We start from the raw sequence: 18,293 nt of genomic DNA, 5'->3' as shown, positions 1-18,293 counted from the left end.
CTAGTCACTCATTCATGCAGAGCATTTATCAGACAGAGTAGAAAGGATCTTCTTCCTTTCCCTGCTCCAGGTGGTACTAAAACTACAGCAAAATCCAAGGACAGAGGATGGCTGGAGAAGTGAAGCCGCAGCCCAGACTATCAGAGGGGAGGCATAAAACAGAAAATCGACTAGTAACTTATTCTTCTGGAACCCCTCGAATATAACTTGTAGCGGTTTCACAGACCATTTAGAACTTTTCTATGAAGGGAAATATAAGTTTATTTTCCAGGAAAGCAGACCGCTCCAGAAACCGAAAGCCAAACCTGCACCCTGTCTCCAGCAAATGTGGAGCTGGCTCCTCACGGCCGTCATCCTCTACTCGTGCTGTAGAACAGCACCACACCCACAGATCTCCATCCATTCCAGAATGATATTAAAAATACCATCAATAACGCTATACCTCAGGCCATCAAATGAGAACCTCCTAAGGAAAATGCCAACTCACATTTACCAGTAACAGATGAGCTGGGAAATCACCAATCTCCTCGGAACTCCCACCTGCAGCCCAGGTCTGTGACCGCCGCCCCGAGCCTACTCTGGCACAAGCTAAGGACGCCTGGATTAGGATAAATGCCTTACGCAGCAGTGCTGACACAATTCAGTCCCTGTGTCCATGTCAGAGGGGGCCTAGCCCCAGGGTCAGGAAATAATGCGGCTGATACTAGAGCCCAAAGGTAAACATGAATATCTAAAGGAAGTAGAGTTCCTTTTCTAACAGTAAAATTAATTCCCTAATTATTCCACTCATTTCAAAGAGTCAAAAAGAAACAGATGGAAAATAATTCCACACTGCCTGGAGAGTATGCAGACCCATTACTACTCAAATATAATGAATAACACAAAGACCACTCAAAAGAACTGACATCACACTCTAGCAACACAAGAACCTTTCTGCACAAGCAAACCACAACTATACAACTTTTTTAAAGGAAAAAGCATGTGTGTCAGACATAGGGGACTGGTGGTTTGATGGGTTGAGCCCTCTACCACAGGTTTTACCCTTGGGAAGATGTTTGCTGCAAAGGAGAGGCTAGGCCTCCCTATGGTTGTGCCTAAGAGCCTCCTCCCAAATGCCTCTTTGTTGCTCAGATGTGGCCCTGTCTCTCTAGCTAAGCCAACTTGAAAGGTGAAATCACTGCCCTCCCCCCTACGTGGGATCAGACACCCAGGGGAGTGAATCTCCCTGGCAACGTGGAATATGACTCCCGGGGAGGAATGTAGACCTGGCATTGTGGGACAGAAAACATCTTCTTGACCAAAAGGGGGATGTGAAAGGAAATGAAATAAGCTTCAGTGGCAGAGAGAATCCAAAAGGAGCCGAGAGGTCACTCTGGTGGGCACTCTTACACACACTTTAGACAACCCTTTTTAGGTTCTAAAGAATTGGGGTAGCTGGTGGTAGATACCTGAAACTATCAAACTACAACCCAGAACCCATGAATCTCGAAGACAGTTGTATAAAAATGTAGCTTATGAGGGGTGACAAGGGGATTGGGAAAGCCATAAGGACCACACTCCACTTTGTCTAGTTTATGGATGGATGAGTAGAAAAATAGGGGAAGGAAACAGACAGACAAAGGTACCCAGTGTTCTTTTTTACTTCAATTGCTCTTTTTCACTCTAATTATTAATCTTGTTATTCTTGTGTGTGTGCTAATGAAGGTGTCAGGGATTGATTTGGGTGATGAATGTACAACTATGTAATGGTACTGTGAACAATCAAAAGTACGATTTGTTTTGTATGACTGCGTGGTATATGAATATATCTCAATAAAATGAAGATTAAAAAAAAAAAAAGCATGTGTGTGTGTGTGTGCATGCACACGTCATGCAAGTGCACTTGGCCATGATGGCCTCTGGAGTCCATCTCCTTTTGCATCACATCTTTTGTGTCCCGACTCCACTTTTTGACAGTGGACAAATGTGGGCAGGGAGGAAGGGGGCTCCAAAAGTCTAAGGCAAGCAGCTAATAGGAAGACAGAACAAAAGAAAGCAATTGCCAAAAAGGAGGTTCCTTACACTGTACTGAACAAACTTTGGCACGACACTAGAAAATAAGTTAAGTACAGTATTTATAAGAACCACACAGTAAAGCAGAGAAAGAAATCTTTTTAATTCTGTTCCTTCCTACTTTATCTAGCTGCTTGGGCTAGTTTCCGTCATATTTTGCCAACACGAGCTGTCACTTCAAGTGGCGCTTCCCCGCCCACCCCAATTATTTGAAAAACTTCTGGAAAAGACCCAAAAGTACAATCAGCTTCACAAATGACATTCGGATTTAGTCTCCACCCTAATATCTGGCAATTTATTGTACTTATTTCTTGATCTCTTGCCATTCTCTCTCTTTTCTTCTTCCCCTCCTAGAAACAGACTCAAAACTGCACAATACAAACAGTGAACCCTAAGTTAAACCATGGACTATAGTTAATAGTGCAGTTATAAAAATGTGCTTTCATCAGTTGTAAGAAATGTACCACACCAATGCAAGCTGTTCATGAAAGAGTTGTATATGGGAACCCTGTATATTATGCACGACTCTTCTATAAAACCCACAACTTCTCCCTTTGACAGAGTGAAAGTGGTTTATATAAACGTAATTTCCATTTTAGTGTAAAGAAACATTAAAAACATAAGTTTGTCAAATTAAAAAAGAAAAATAGATCCAAGCAGTTAAGTATTTATTTCCTTTCCTCCCCACTCTCTACTCAGATTTTTAACATTAAATTTCTCCATTGCCCCCAGCCCTGCTACAATTTTTCCCTTAAGATAAAGCCAAGAAATGCACAGAATTGTTAGTTAGGCTTCAAGATGCAGACTTTAAGATGCTAAAGACTTTGAATGGAGGGGTTTTTCCAGGAAAAACAAAAAACTTGACAATTCTCCATCACCTATTTTTCAGACATCCTTCCCCATGTCACCCAAGTCACTGGAGGGGTCTTACATAGTTTCTTCTAGATTTAGACTGAAGTCAAACATAGAAAAGAGTAAGTCTGAGTCAGTGTGTTACCTGCCTCCACAACAACTGCCTCAAAAAGAACACCTAACTGCGTGTTGACTAAAACTAACTCTGCAAGTCAGGCTGGTCTTGCTTATTCTGCAGAGGCAGTCTTCAGGATCAGCAGGGTCAGCAGGGCTAGAAAACCCACAGCGCACAGAAGCCACAGTCCCTAACTTGCCCCAAACACAATGAGTATGTTTTTAACAAGTCATAGCAGTAATACTGAGAATCGACAAGGAACTCTGCTCGTACTGAGGAGATGAAGGAAGGTGGAAAAGAGGAGAGAGGAAAAAAGGAAGGAAAGGGAAAGATAATCCTGGTCCTGGAGGAGTACCAGACAGTCCCAAGGAAAGTCAACAGTAACTGAAGAGTCACATTTCAAGACAGCAACAAAAAACATACCACAGACTGTGATCAACTGCTAGTAATTATGCTAAAAATTCCTATAGGAAGTTAACCAAATAAGACAAATATATTCCAGTATAAAAGAAATTTGGCATATGAGACAATAATTACTCTGGCAAAATCATTAAAAAAGTTTTAAGGGATTTACTGGTTTTAACATGGTGAAGGAAAAAACCTGCAAATATGCTTATGCTAAATGCAAACCATACGTTTCATTTCTAACCTCCACTTCTTTCAAGACGTTTAAAAAAAAAAAAAAAACCTAAAATAGGAGCAATCCAACCATACCATAATGGTTTTCAAACTTCTCCACAGCACTTGGGGCCAAATTAATCTAACTAAACAGCTGTGTCTGGGTGGTCTCAATTTTCCACTTTTTTTCATACTCAAAGTTAGAGTCAGATGACCCTCTGGGTCACTGGTCTCAAATTTATCCTAGAGGAAAACAACATTTTACAAATTCTCCCCAGTACATAAAGTAAACTAGACAGAATGGTATAGTGGAAAGGGGACTGGAATAGGTGGAACCAGGACTAATTCTAGCTCTGAAAGTAACAGTAATTTTGAGCAAGTCATTGAGCTTTACCCTTCACTTTACTACATTTTCTTATCTATTAAATAAGGGGAAGGAGGATTATCTTGAGTGCTTCTTAGTTGTAAAATTCTACATTAAAAAAAATCATTTGGCATTGCAAACTGTACACAAAACAATGCTGAGTGAAAAAAAAGACATCAAAACCAAACAGAGTAGGAGCCCCACTTTGAGAACTGCATACAAAAATGCATTTACTAAAGTATTTATTAATATAAGCAATTAATTGAGGACACAAGGCTAAAGGCAACAAAATGTTAACAGTGATTATATGTGAAGGTGGGAATGTGGGAATAAGGCTGGCTTTTCTTTTATTACTTACACTTCTCTGTATTCTAAGTTTTATTCAACAAATTTATATAAAAAAGATCCAATCCCTTGAATACAAGCTTGATGTTTTGAATCAGAGCTCTTCAAGCCTCTACCAAACATGAAATAAACTAATCAGTTGTCTTAGAAACAATGTAATCCAGTCTTCAACTGGGGGAAAAATAGAGGGAAAAAAAACTCTCAACTTTGTTCCTCCACAGCTACTTTTCTCATCTAGTCTAAAATCCCCTCTCCTCCCATCCTAAACGCCACAAAAATCTCTTGGGAGCAACTGAACACCAGACCAGTAACCTAAAACGGGGATTTCTGGAATTGTGGGGTTTTCACAATGAACGGTATTTCAACTCTTCATTTCCCCACCTCTACACACACACTCAGTAATTGAATTTCATACTTATTTTCACAACAAAATTTCACAGTGGTACTTAAACATCTCCTCTCCCCTACCTTTCCCCCTCTATTTCTCTCTCTTTTTCTTTTTTTCTTTCAGCCCAAGCAGGCTATGTCGGAAAAAGAATTTGGCACCTGTGGAGGTGATGTCATTACAGCCAAGGTCTGACCATGCCTGGAATGCAGCTTGCAACTTGAACCCCGTAGCCCCCCCAATGCTGTTTAACTTAAACACAAAGCCCTGCCCAGCTGCTAAAAAACCTCCCTGTCATACTTGACTGTGCTCTGCCTGGAGACCCCTGTACTTGCAACTTTTCAGCTTTAAACTTTCTGTAGAGCACAACACCCAGTACTGTCAGGACCATCCTTACAAGGCCAAACCTTAGCAGCTCTAAACCTTTATTTAATATCTGGCAGCCTAAGAAGGATTAACTCTACATGTCTATCTACAGGCAGTCCCAGGCTGGTGAACAGGCTCTGTTCCAATTTCCAGTCACTGGCTTGAAACAAGAACCATATATCCCAAGGCCAGCCAAGTGAGGGGACAGACACACTGGGGGGAAATGGGGATGACAGAAAAAGAGGGGGGATGTGAGCCTCAATCCTCAATCTGTAAAATGAACCTATGGAATTATAATACCTGGCTATCCATGTAGATAAAATAATATAAGCAGAATGACAAAGTAAACACCCAATAAACAGTTAGCTATTGTTGTTATTATTTTCCCTACTGAATGTCACTAAAGGGAATGTCATCTCCCCAAACCTACCTAAGAAGGAAGGCCCAATCAACCTATAGTTCACTTGAAAGTAGTTAAAAACATAACCACAAATTTTACCAAGTCCAAAACCACAATGAGGAGTCCCAACTCAAGCACGGTTGCTCCAGGAGTAATGAGTGGGAGATGCCCCTCCTGCCCCCTCCATGCATGCTAACAGCCCAGTGAAGAATCCCTCCCCCAGGGCACCACCAGCCAGGCGCCCACCCAGAGACGGGGTCCCGGACATCTTCGAGTGACTGGAGATGAAAGGCTATGGAAATCTGCACCTGCACCCAAATCACCCCCTCAGTCACCTTTCCCCTCCCTTTTTATGAGACTGCTCCCCACGGCCAACACCTGTCCAGCACAGACAGGGCAGAGGGAAACCAGACTCCCCACCTCTCCAGTCCAGGCGAGAAGGCAGCACAAAGCTCTGCAACCTTCTATCAAGATTGTACTAGTCAAAATAACAGGGAGATGGACCGGGAAAGCCCAAATATGCTTGTCTGTTTATACTTCCATTCTAAAGCAAAGACAAAATCACACTCAGATGCCAATGCTAATATTTTTCATTTAAAAAAAAGTAATCAAGACACTGTAGAAGAAGAACCTAGAACTCATAACCTCACAATTCCCAGGAATGTGCCTACTTGGATCTTTTTACAGGGCTTGGTTATCTTCATAACTCCCTAAAAGTTAGTCAGTTTCCAATCATCTATTGCTAATTATGTGTTTCATGGTCAACCTGAAGCTGTACAAGTTCCAGAAGGCTGTCCCCCGTGATCCAAACCACAGCAAGAGTCCCCTCTCCTCAATGTCCAGCTTTTACAGGATCACAGAATCTTAGAGATGAACCAGATCCTGGCATTTTTCCAATCTACTTCCCTCCATCCAATAGTGGAGCAACAAAGACCAAGGTCTGAGTCGGAAGTTCAACCAATATCTGGCTTTGCTCTTCTCTCCACCCCCCAATGCTTAACATCTTTACTAGCTGGGGGAGAGGGCATCTAGTAAAAGCTCAATCCCAAACCTTCATGTAAATGCATTCCAAATATAAGTCGTTTGGAGTACCTATATTCCTACTACTTTCTGGAAAAAAGCACAGAAGCTCAAAAGTGTGTACATGTGTACACAAATACACACACACACACACACACACCCAACAGCAAATCTCCAATGATCCTGTCCCTCCACTCGACTTCAGTTTCTCATTCCCACAGTCACAGCTTTCAAATTTTTCCCATTCTGGCCCAGAGTATAATGTTTATATCCCAATCCAGTTCACAATTACACAGTAAACACACCCAGCTTAATGGAAACAAAGTTTCAAATCACTATGTGTGATTCTCTCTGATCAGGACTAAAGCATAAACGTGGGCTCCAGCCCCCACTCTCTCCATCCATGAGCCTTCTCCCCATGAGGGGACTACAGCAGTGAGACAGAAAAGGGGGCACCTCTTTCCTCCTCACTTCCTTTGTTGCTTCCTCACCCAGAGGCGAAAAGCCTCCCTTTTTTTTTTTTTTTAAATTCATGTAAAAGTTCTGAACAGGATAGATGAGGGTGTGATTCCTGTATAGTTCGACTCTATTTCACTTTTTAAAATGCTCCTCACGGCCCTCTAAAAATGACTGCTTGAAAAACCCTGCCCTAAACCTATAATCCTACCGTTAGCTCCGTCTCATGCATCCCTATCTCTGATTATAGTCTTATCATTCCAGCTCAATTTCTCTGGAACCCCAGCTCCAAATGCCCAGACCCCAGAAGACACTGCCTCTACTGCCCTCCCTCTGCCCCTGCTTCATCACCCTCCTTAAGTTACTGGGATTCCATAGGCCCTAGTGCTCTAACCTCCCGAGGCCCTCACCCTCTAGCACTTGATAAAATTGTAAACCCTGGGGGACCCCGCAGAGCCAAAAAAAAAAAAAAAGAAAGAAAGAAAGAAAGAAAAACACTTGCCCTACTTCCTCTCTGAATTCCCTCTTGAGTTTCCTCTTGCTATCTTTTGAAATGTGAATTCCCCATCAAGGCAGCAGACCCAGATAGCCAATCTAGCCCCTAGTTCATTATGTTTGACCCAATACAAAAGAAAGCCCACTTGCCCCAACCCACCCCTGTAAGACGGACAAACCCTCCTTCAATCAATAGGAGTCAAGCTAACTTCCTTTTCATGTCTATAAAAAGTGTTTGCCATCCCTAGAACCCCAAAGCGACTTCCGTTATTGCAAGTAATTTGGCTTCCTTTGCTGCAACAAAATTTTAGTGTCCAGAAAAAAATGCTGTAGTCTGCAAACTCGACTCTGATTTGTCTTTCGACACACACTTATCTTATGCTCACACACTAATGCTTAGCAGTGACACCTGACTCTGGGCTTATACTTCATAGCCGCACTCAAGCAGCCAAACACAATCAACCACGGTAGATCCTCTCAATTTAAGTTCAAAGACACAAACTTTAAGCAGACCCTGAGTGATGCTTGGCAATCCCAGGACAATTTCCTTGTCAACCCTCCCCTCCCGGGTTTCAATTTCACATCCATACATAAAGCAAAATAGAGACTCAAAAAACTGGTAGCATTGGAAATTGAATGGTCCTATGGTCTCAGCCACAATCTAACCACAGCTAACATCCTAAGTTACAAAATATTATTCAAAATATTATTTTTTAAAAAATGTACTAGTTATTCATTAAAAAAAAAAAAAATCTGTCCAGTACAAGGCTGGGTTCCAACCACTAAAGAAATACAAAAAAAAAAAAAAAAGAAAGAAAGAATACTCTCAAGTATTTCATTCTCAAGAAATGCCTTTGTTTGAAATCTTTTATGAGAATGTTTGGTAATATTCTCTCTCATTCCTTTCCCAAAGGAAGGAACTCTGCCCTGCCTCTCCGATCAGCTGGACATAACAGTTTATTGTCAAAATATAATTTGTTCATCCATGCAAACACCTGTGCAATGAGGCGTGTTCAGTTTGCAAGAGACCAGTCAAAAGGTGATAAGCCCTGGTGCCTGCTGGTGGGCCTTGAACTGAAAGAACTGCTTTTCCCATAATTATCTCTAGATTTGAATAAAAGTATCTAATAAGGGCTTTCATGTAATTCAACAGAAAAACAAAAACACACATTATCAAGTTGCTATTCATTCTAACCCAAGCCACTAATGGTGGCACTAATGCACATTGCAGAGTAAAGCCCTGGAGGAAAATGGAGCTGTGTCTCTGGAAATTCAAGTGGCAGTGGAAATGAAGCCTAAGGAAGCAAATCTGCCCAAAGAAGCGCTAAGAGGCCCAGCCTAGAATTAAATGTGCTACAAAATGCTGCCCTCCGGAAATCACCACGAGGACTTCAAGGGTCATTTCTATCACTGCAAAAGCAGGTCCTTCCTGACAGGGAAAAAAAATTCAGTAGTGAAATCCAGTTAAGTCATATTTGCCAGCAAATAGGCAGATCTTACTCAAGAACATACAAACGCTACACGACCTTCAGAGCAAGGGGATACTTTAGCTGGGGCAACCTCAGATGGAGGATGTGAACGCCATCTGAATCTGTGGATATGGCCAAGGTCATGGAACAGCCCACTAGCCTCACTCCCCCAGACTTCCCACATCAAAAATAATGTGCACAAGATACTACTCCTGGGAATGAATCTGGACCCAGCATCATAGGATTGAGAATATCTTCTTGACCAAAAGGGGGATGCAAAATGAAACAAAATAAAGTTTCAGTGGCTGAGAAATTTCAAACGGAGTTGAGAGGTCACTCTGGTGGGCATTCTTACACACTATATAGATAACACATTTTAGGTTTTAATGGATTGGAATAGCTAGAAGTAAATAACTGAAACTATCAAACTCCAACCCAGCAGTCTGGACTCTTGAAGACCGTTGTATAACAATGGAGCTTACGAGGCATGACAGTGTGATTCTGAAAACCTTGTGGATCACGATCACGCTCCCTTTATCCAGTGTATGGATGGATGAGTAGAAAAATGAGGACAAAAACTAAATGAAAAAATAGGGTGGGATGGCGGGATATTTGGGTGTTTTTTACTTTTTATTTTTTATTCTTATTCTGATTCTTTCTGATGTAAGGAAAATGTTAAAAATAGATTGGGGTGATGAATTGCATAACTATATGATGGTACTTTGAAAAGTTGATTGTACACCATGGATGATTGTATGGTATGTGAATGTATTTCAATAAAACTGAATTAAAAGAAATAATAATGTGCATAGCACAAACCACACCAGTATGTCCAGGAGAATGTAACAAGCACACCTTCACTTACTTAGGCCCTTCCTCAGCAGCCTGCCTTCCAATTACCCATTTCCCCTTTTTCAGTGTTAAGACTGCTAAGGCATTTGCTTCTCCTTGTCCACTATTCATTCACTCCACATTTAGGGACTGCCTACTGTGAAGGCAGCACTGTGCTAGCATAGCAGCTGGCGGAGATCACAGTCTAGTAAGGGACACAGACTGTAAGGCAAAGATCTCAGTCCACTGTGAGAAATGCCTGCATCAAGCAATATGCAAAAAAATCTAAGAGCAGAGATGCAGTGGGGTAAAACTGAGCCCCACCTGAAGCAGCAACAATCAAAGGAAGGAGGTACAGAGACCCCAGCACCTGCAAAGGCAACAAGATATGAAACAGCACCTTTCAGAGCTATTTCATCAGAATCACAAAGGCCAGGCCCAAGAACTCAGGAGATAATAAAATGCAAATATCAGTTGCTCTACTTGCCAGGGTAGACATTTAATGGATATTGAAACTAGAGGTTCCTCTTTTTAAGAGAACCTCAAATTCCATTTACCACTATATTTCAACTTTCAGTTTGCAAAGCTAATCTTTGACTCGATGGATTGTGTGGCTCAGTGCTCAGCACAGTGCCCAGAAGCACACCAAGCCCTACATCCAGGTCAAAACTGCATGAGGTGGAATCTATCTTTGGTAGGTACAGAATCCCTTTCATTCTTAGGCTTGTCTCCCACCCCAAGCCAAGGCACTCCTGTACCATTCTTTACAAGCAGGGGATTAACCTTGGCAAAGATAATGGCAAGGAAGAGCTGAAGGTGGGAACTGTTCTGAGGTGGGGCAGGGGTGCAGGCAGAAAGAAGGTCAAAGACAGACAGAATCCAGGGTAAGATCACCTTATGTTATTTGGCTTTGGGCTGGATGAGCGACAGACAGATAGCTTCCTCTCCACCTCTGGAAGAGAAAACAAAACCGTGTCAAGTTACCACCAAGTTTTTTGTTATGAAAACCCTCATGAAGACAGAAACATTTCTAAGTGATTAGATTTGGTCTGTGCCCTATGCTAACTAATCAGGGTTTCTCGACCACGGCATTATTAACATTTTGGGTCAGTGAATTAATTCTTTGTCATGAAGCACTGTCCTGTGCGTTGTGGGATGTTTAGCAGCCTCCCTGGCTTTCTCCCCTTTAGATGCCAGAAGCACCTCCACGTCCTGGCAAATAAAAATGTCTGCAGATCATGCCAAATGTCCCACAGGAGACAAACTCACCCATGCCCTCCCAACCCCACAACCAAACTTGGGAACCACTGTGCTAGATTATAAACACAGAGCTCCTTAAAAATACACGATGAAGAAGGAATTCACGGAGATGAGTAGGGCAAAATATTAAGAAAAAGGTTATCCCTTAACCAACTATCCTCTGCATTTTAATGAAAAAAACTAATAGATATCCCCAAGAAGAGAAAGATCAAAATTAAGGTTAACAAAATAAAGCAAAGTCTGGAGTATTTAAGTAATCAACCTGTATATGGTGGTAACTCAGGCCACAAAATTACATTTAAAATGATTAAGTACACAGATGTTCAAGTGTGGTGGAAGCTGCAACTGAAAAAAGAGCTTAGTAGAGATGTGAAAACTAAATCAAACCAAGACTATCTCCACTCATATCCAAGGCCATTTTAACTAGAATAATCTTTCACAGATTTTTATTCTACAAAATGAATATTTGGAACAGCAGCTGTTTTGAAATAATTAAGAATGTGCAGACCAGACTCCAAATCTCAGCTCCAGCACTTTCTAGCTGCACAAGCTTGGCAAACCCTTAACCCCTCTCTAAGCTGTTTTCCTCATCCAGAAAAAAATGACGTAATATCAGGACATCAGCACAGAGCCTAGCACACTCTCAGCACTAATACATGGTCATTACTAGTACTTACATACATATATTTCATAAGCATATGTCTTAAAAAAAAATGGAACACATTGCCCAAGAGCACTAGAAGATACACTTCTAAATAGTTAACTAAAAAAAAACAAAACCATCCCCATAAATTGCATGTCTGGATAACAGGATTTACTTACACCTTGAAAGCAGAAGAAAAAACAGATTACCATCCAAGCCCACGGCTATATAAAAGCAAAATATGAATCCTAACTCCCTTTTCTTAAGTACTACACTATGCCCCACTTTTGCTAACTTCAAATATATTTCCCCAGATTTTTATCCAAATCAACCAAACCACATTCTAAGAGGTTGAGATTAAAAATTTTCTGTATAAAAGAAATTTTATAAAAAGCCTAACGTTTGAGTAGGAAAAAAAGCATTTTCTCACACATACCCAGAACCAGTTTGGAGTTGCTGTTTTTGCCTCACAGAAGTTGTTTTCTGGCCACAAGCTACTACAAATTGTTCAACCCTTTTGGCAGCAACACAGGAAACTGCCCTTTTCACCCGTTCTCCAACAAAAAATGTAGTCAATTTCTAGGCAAGCCCATCTCTCAAGGCTATTTGCTTTATGAAGTCAAATGCACACAATTTTTCATTTAGCAATATAAAAGGGTCCTAAATGTTTTGCATTTTTGTGAAGAAAACTGAAAGCAAATCACCATACACATGTGAGCAAAGTTCTTTATTAAATCAGCTCATAAAGTGTGCTACACCAATATTTGAAATTTATAGGGTACTTGGAATCACAGCTGTTTCTATTTTATCCAAGTCTTCAAGGATGCAATGGGCAACCCACGAAGCCATTTCCTGATGCTTCACTGGCCTTGGCTTTCCACTATTCTCAGCATGCCATGTTTCAAATAAGAAAAGTAGCTAAAATAGGTACATCTGCCTTTTGATTTAAAAAAAAAAAAACCCAACAACCAACCTCATGCAGTCCACTCACCCACCATATCTTCATTTGAATCTGGGGTTTTCCCACAGTCTTATGGATCACATTAAGGCATGTGGACAAACCACAAAGATGAAGTCATTGTTCCTCTCAGTTTTTATTGGGTACAAAAAAATCAATCAACAGTCTACTCCTTTATTTAAGGGGAGGTGAGGGCAAGAGGAGGTAAATTGTATCTAACTTCTAAAAATAAAACATTAACTTTTACATACAAAATTTAAAGACTCTTTGAAAACCAGGAATTCCTTATATACCATTTGGCTTAATTTTTCACAGATTGGTCATTTATTTAAAAAAAAACAAAGGAGCCCAAATGGCAAAAAGGCATCTGTGGGACTCACAAAATAAAGCTGGATACTACAATGTCCTGGGAGAGTCAAATGCCAAGATTCAATCTGGCAAGCCAAGATCACAACTCACAGATTTTTAAAAAATAAAAAAAAAAACTAATATTTTCCAGGGAACATTTTCTCTCTCCAAAAAGCACTTACAAACTCAAACAAGTTCCAATAATGATGCAAAGGCAACTACTCCAAAAAAGTACAATATCAAAAACTGTCCAAAAACCACACACACAAATGATAAGCAAAGGAATCTCTGTTCAATTACACAGACCCACTACTACGATTAATCAAAAGAACAGTTTTCTGTCAGAGTCCAATATAAACACTAAATTAAAACATGCTCAAGTTCAGAACTCCTTTTCAAATGAACACTTTCAATTAGTCCAGCAAAATAAAGTCTGCAGATCATACTGGAAAAAAATCTGGAAAGCAATCTAATGAATACAAATTGGAAATCAAAGGAAAAGTCTTACATATCTAGGTTGTGAGAGATCTGACTTGCCCGTATCTAAGTATAAAAAAGCACATCTTGTTATTTTAGATAATTTTTCCAATTTAAATAGATAAACCGCACAGCAGAAGTACCAGTTGTAAACATGCATTTATTCACTGCTTGCCTTAACTAAATGTTAACAAATCAGACTTTCATCTCCATAAACAAAAGAGAGTATCAAAAGATTTCATATTACTGTTTATCAATTTATCAGCATCTTCAAAGCACATCTAATTGTTAGTATTTATGAGAAAGTGTCCATGGAAACATGCCAGGAAGAAACAGCCTCCTTGTTGGAGATGCAACACCAGCATAAAGCAGTTTATAACACAATCACCAAGGAACCAAAAAACATTTCTAACTGTCCACATCTTCACATGACTCACTTTAGAATAAGGAAACAAAAACAAAAGAACAACTAACCCCCAAGGTTACCCAGAGGTCTGGCATAAGAAGGCAGCCCTTAAGTTCACTGTTCCAACACATGGGTTTTCTGGCCCATGTTTGAAAGCTTGAGCCTGGGAAAGATTTACTTCAGATTGAGCTAAACAGGCAATTAAGGAATAGCTTTACAACTGTTACATTTTTAAATTTCTCTAAGCATTAGAAAACCGATCTTAAAATAAAACTGGACTTTTCTAAATAGTAAAAGATGAAAATACAGAATCAATCACTGATTCCTGTCTTCATCCTACCTCCAACCCTATATTCAATAAATACTGAGTGCAGTTACTATATTAAAAAGCAGTTAACACAGATTGATATAGTGAATAAGACAAAGAGATGTATTTATTGCCAAACAAGTTATGTTTGCATTTGTATTGACACACAATAAGTCAAAGGTGTTTCTGTTGTTTTTGTCATTTTGTTTTGTTGAGTTTTCACATATACCTTACATATGGCAAGAGCAATGAAGACTCTTCATGTGTCTAAATGAAAAACTCCGGATATTTGGCTCCAATAAAGCCAGCAGTTTCTTGAAGATGGGTTCGAGCTATGAATCATCTACATTTGTGTGCTAGAAAGGGTGAAAAGAGCAGTTTTCTGTGTCGCTGCCAATGGGCTGAATCTGCAGTAGCTTGTAGCTAGAGAACAATGTCTCTAAGAAGAAAACCTTAACTTTCAAGCTGGTTTGAGATTTCACTTGTGTGAAATAACGAGATTTTTTTTTCTCCATTCATTCCTATTTTCTGTTACACCTTTTCCAGTAAAATCCTTCTCTTGGATTTTCATGATCATTTATTTAAATGATCTTGCTAGTAAAACGAATGTTTGAACTATGTTTAATAGGTTAATGGGAAACCAGTTTCAACATATCTAACTTTTGAGCATTAAAATCCCTTCTGATCTTCTCCTTCCACAATTCATATGGCACTAATTTGTTCAGGTATTCACTTCTGGGAAACCCTCCCTGCATTCATTCTGCAAGTATTTATTAAGCACTTAATAAGAGAAACACACACACACACAACCAGGCTGTTCACTGAAAAGAATACCAAAATGAACAAGAAAAGCTCACAGCCCTTAAGAAAATAATCTGGTAACAGAGAGAAACAAAAAGGGCAGATTCTGAGGTTGAGGGATCAGGGAATCTGTGTTTTTCATAAATTCACTACATGAATGGATGATTCTTGTGCATACTCAGGCCTGAAAACTACCACAGTCACACAAAAAAAGCAGTAACTCAGAAAGCCATTATTTATTTAAAAAAAAAAAAAAAACACCAATGGATCTTGTAAATCGAAAGCCATTATAGTTACATTTAAAACACCACTTGTTTTAAGAACTTGCTTTAAAAACAAGACTTTTCCAGGAATAAATCTGTTGCATAAAATGAAGTAACACCTAGACATTAGATTGTGTGCTGATAAACAACTATAAAACTATTATTTAAAAAAAAAAAAAGTGGGAAAAAGCAAAGGTACATTCAAGTCCAACTATTGCCTCTTAATTTGAATAAGAATTAAAATCCTCCCTGCTCAATTATCTCAGGAAGTAATCAGAGTAATTAAATGAAAATATACATAGATATGTTTTGCAAAGTACTTTAATAATTTAACAATATATATACCAGTGGACTAGGAGGAGCTCAATAACTAACATCTCCAGCAGGTAAGACACTGCCAGGAATAAAACAGGCACTGAATTAACCCTGGCTGGACCTTAAAAATCAACCTTTAGGCTTCCAGAAAATTCACTGATGAGCAGAAAATTTTTGCCAGCGTTTGCACAACCCTCAGCTGGCTGTGGCTGGTGGTCTCCCTATGATTAACGCTCAATCCCCTAGAAAGAACATTCTCAGACTCCGCGAGGTCACCACAGAATGGCTCAATTCTTCCGCCAGTCAGGGGCCACAAATGCAGCACACGGTCTGTCACTAGTGGGTATAAATCTTCGTTGTGACATCAGAGGAAAAAAAAAAAAAAAACAACCCTCAGCCAAGAAACGTTTAGTTGAAAGAATTTTAAAGCCAAAGGGAAAAACCATCACAGAGCTGACTCTTTTCACAGAGACAGGAAACATACTTGGAGAGCAAAAAGGAAGCCTGTGGCCAGGTGGAGAGTGGAAAACAGGCTTGCTTCCCAAAAGCAGACATAGAAACAGAGAATTACGAAAACCTAGCATTCAGTCCCTAAAGCAAGTATCCTTGACAGTGAATTTGCAATTTGCTCAGGTAACAGAAACAGAGAAAAACAAACCCCTAAACAATTTGTTAATTCAATTTCTAAAAAACAGTAAGAATTTAAAAAACACTTTAGGATATATATAATTATAAAATAGTACTATTTTCAAAAACACAAACATGGGTGAATTAAACTTTTTAACTTCCAAGCTACGGCACCTTGCTGTTTTAATTAAATTTAAACCCTAGATGTTTTAACTTTTTACTTTCAGATGTGCTTTATTTGTATCCAGGAGGCTTTTATAGGAAGTTACGACTCTCTATAAAGAAAATCCTCACACATTTTCATACAGAAATCTAAAGAACAGAAAAAGGAAAATCAAGTATTGAAGGTAACTGTAACCTATCATTTCTAAAACCAATTTCCATTTTTATCAAGGTATTAGTTTTTCTCACTAATTTATATGAGCCCTTTATGAAGAATATTGATCCTTTACCATATTCGTGGCCAACAATGCAGCATTTATAATCTACTTTTAAATTTTATTTATGGGGTGTTCTAAAATTTTTTAGACTAAGTAATCAAATCTATCCACCTTTGGTATTACATTTTCTACCTTTAATGTTACACTTTCAAAGATTAACTACAGCCCAGATGATATGTTTAACTGCATTCTCTTATGGTTCTTTAATGATTTCACTCATTAGAATATAAGCATCCACTTTTATCCAAATAGGTAAGTGATACTTAACACTTTTCCCTCTTGTGAAGAGATCATAAACACAATTCTCAAACACTTCCGGCACTTCCTTCTGGGCTATTCAGTTCACACGCCCATTCTAGCTCTAAGGCCAGTTCCACACTGTAAGTACTGTACATTTAAAATGTTTTTAAAACCAGTTTTGCAAATCCATCCTCACTCTCCCTCTCTTTCAAAATTTTCTTAGCTGTTTATTCTTGTAAATGAATTCAGAACAGCATCAGCATTAGCCCTAAAATCCCTCTAGAATTTGGATTTTATTACAAAATGTGATAATATCAAAAAATTCCTCAATCTTTCTCTTTAAGGTTTCTACTTTTTGAATCCTTCCAACTCCCAACAATGCTTATGTTTTCTTCTAAAAAATGTAAAGGTTGACTTTTCATCATAAGAGTCTTTAATTCATCTAGAATACATTTTTTGAGTATGGTATCAAGTGTGAAATCAATTTTTTTCCCCATATGGACAATCAATGGATGTAAGTGTATATTTAATAGCTTACCTTTCCCTACTGATTTATAATACCACCTCTGTAATATGGCAGGTTTCCTATTATTGGTTTACATCAGGTTTATGGCCTTATATTGGTTTATATCAAGTTCACTGGCCTAAATATCTATCCATGCCAAAATAGTTTCAATAGCCTTGATATGTGATAGGGCAAGTTTTCCAGCTTGTTTAAAATTATTTTGGCTCTTCTTGAACATACACTCATTTCCACATGAATTCTGGTCCAAAGAAACCCTGTTTGGATGAACAGATTTTAACTGAAATTACAGATTTACCAGAGGGAAAATGATTACTCTACAAATTCAAGTATCCCCATTGACGGACATGAAACATCTCTCAATTTATTCACACCTTCTTTTACATCCTTCAGTGTTGCGTAATTCATTCATAAAATTTTACATCTTAGATTTGTTCCTAGGAAACAGAATTTTTGCTGTTATTAAGAACTGGAAATAAGATTTTCTTTACATTGCATTTTTTAATTGGTAGTATCTTGATTTACTTGTGTTTGACACACAGAATATCACATAAACTACAAACAATAATTGATTCCCTCTTTCCAATATTTCTTTTCTTACCATATTTCTTTTGTCATATTTTACTGCAACTTCAAGAACCATATAAATGACTAAAAGTAATAATTTCTCATTTTGAACTTAATATTGTGCCGTTATTATCATTCTCTTAAGTATAATTCCATTACTTTGAAAGGTATTATTTAGCAAGTTCGAGAATGTGGTGGTTTGAAGCTGCATGTACCCCAGAAAAACATGTTCTTAAATGTAATCCATTCCTCTAAGTGTGAACCCATTGAAAGTAGGACCTTCTGCTGAGGTTACTACTGTTAAGTGTAGCCCAGCCTTATCAGGATGGGACTTAATCCTATATTATTGG

The 18,293-nt window shown here is 38.9% G+C and overlaps 1 protein-coding gene across 13 annotated transcripts in view; it reads right to left on the bottom strand.

Moving 5' to 3' along the window:
* EPB41L2 (erythrocyte membrane protein band 4.1 like 2) overlaps positions 1-18,293 on the bottom strand; it is a 229,245-nt gene that overhangs the window by 170,702 nt on the left and 40,250 nt on the right. The window contains exon 1 of one of the 13 annotated variants that reach the window (XM_037844857.1): positions 12,108-12,126. The exons of 11 other annotated variants lie outside the window; for them this stretch is intronic. The gene's annotated coding sequence lies outside the window, so the exon portion shown is untranslated. Of the gene's footprint in view, positions 1-10,662; positions 10,683-12,107; positions 12,127-18,293 lie in introns of those variants that run through there. One more of the 13 variants, XM_037844856.1, reaches the window with a different exon arrangement.

The sequence above is a fragment of the Choloepus didactylus genome, chromosome 7 (assembly GCF_015220235.1).
Source record: "Choloepus didactylus isolate mChoDid1 chromosome 7, mChoDid1.pri, whole genome shotgun sequence".
Taxonomy (NCBI): Eukaryota; Metazoa; Chordata; class Mammalia; order Pilosa; family Megalonychidae; genus Choloepus; species Choloepus didactylus.
This window is presented reverse-complemented; position numbering and strand designations above follow the sequence as displayed.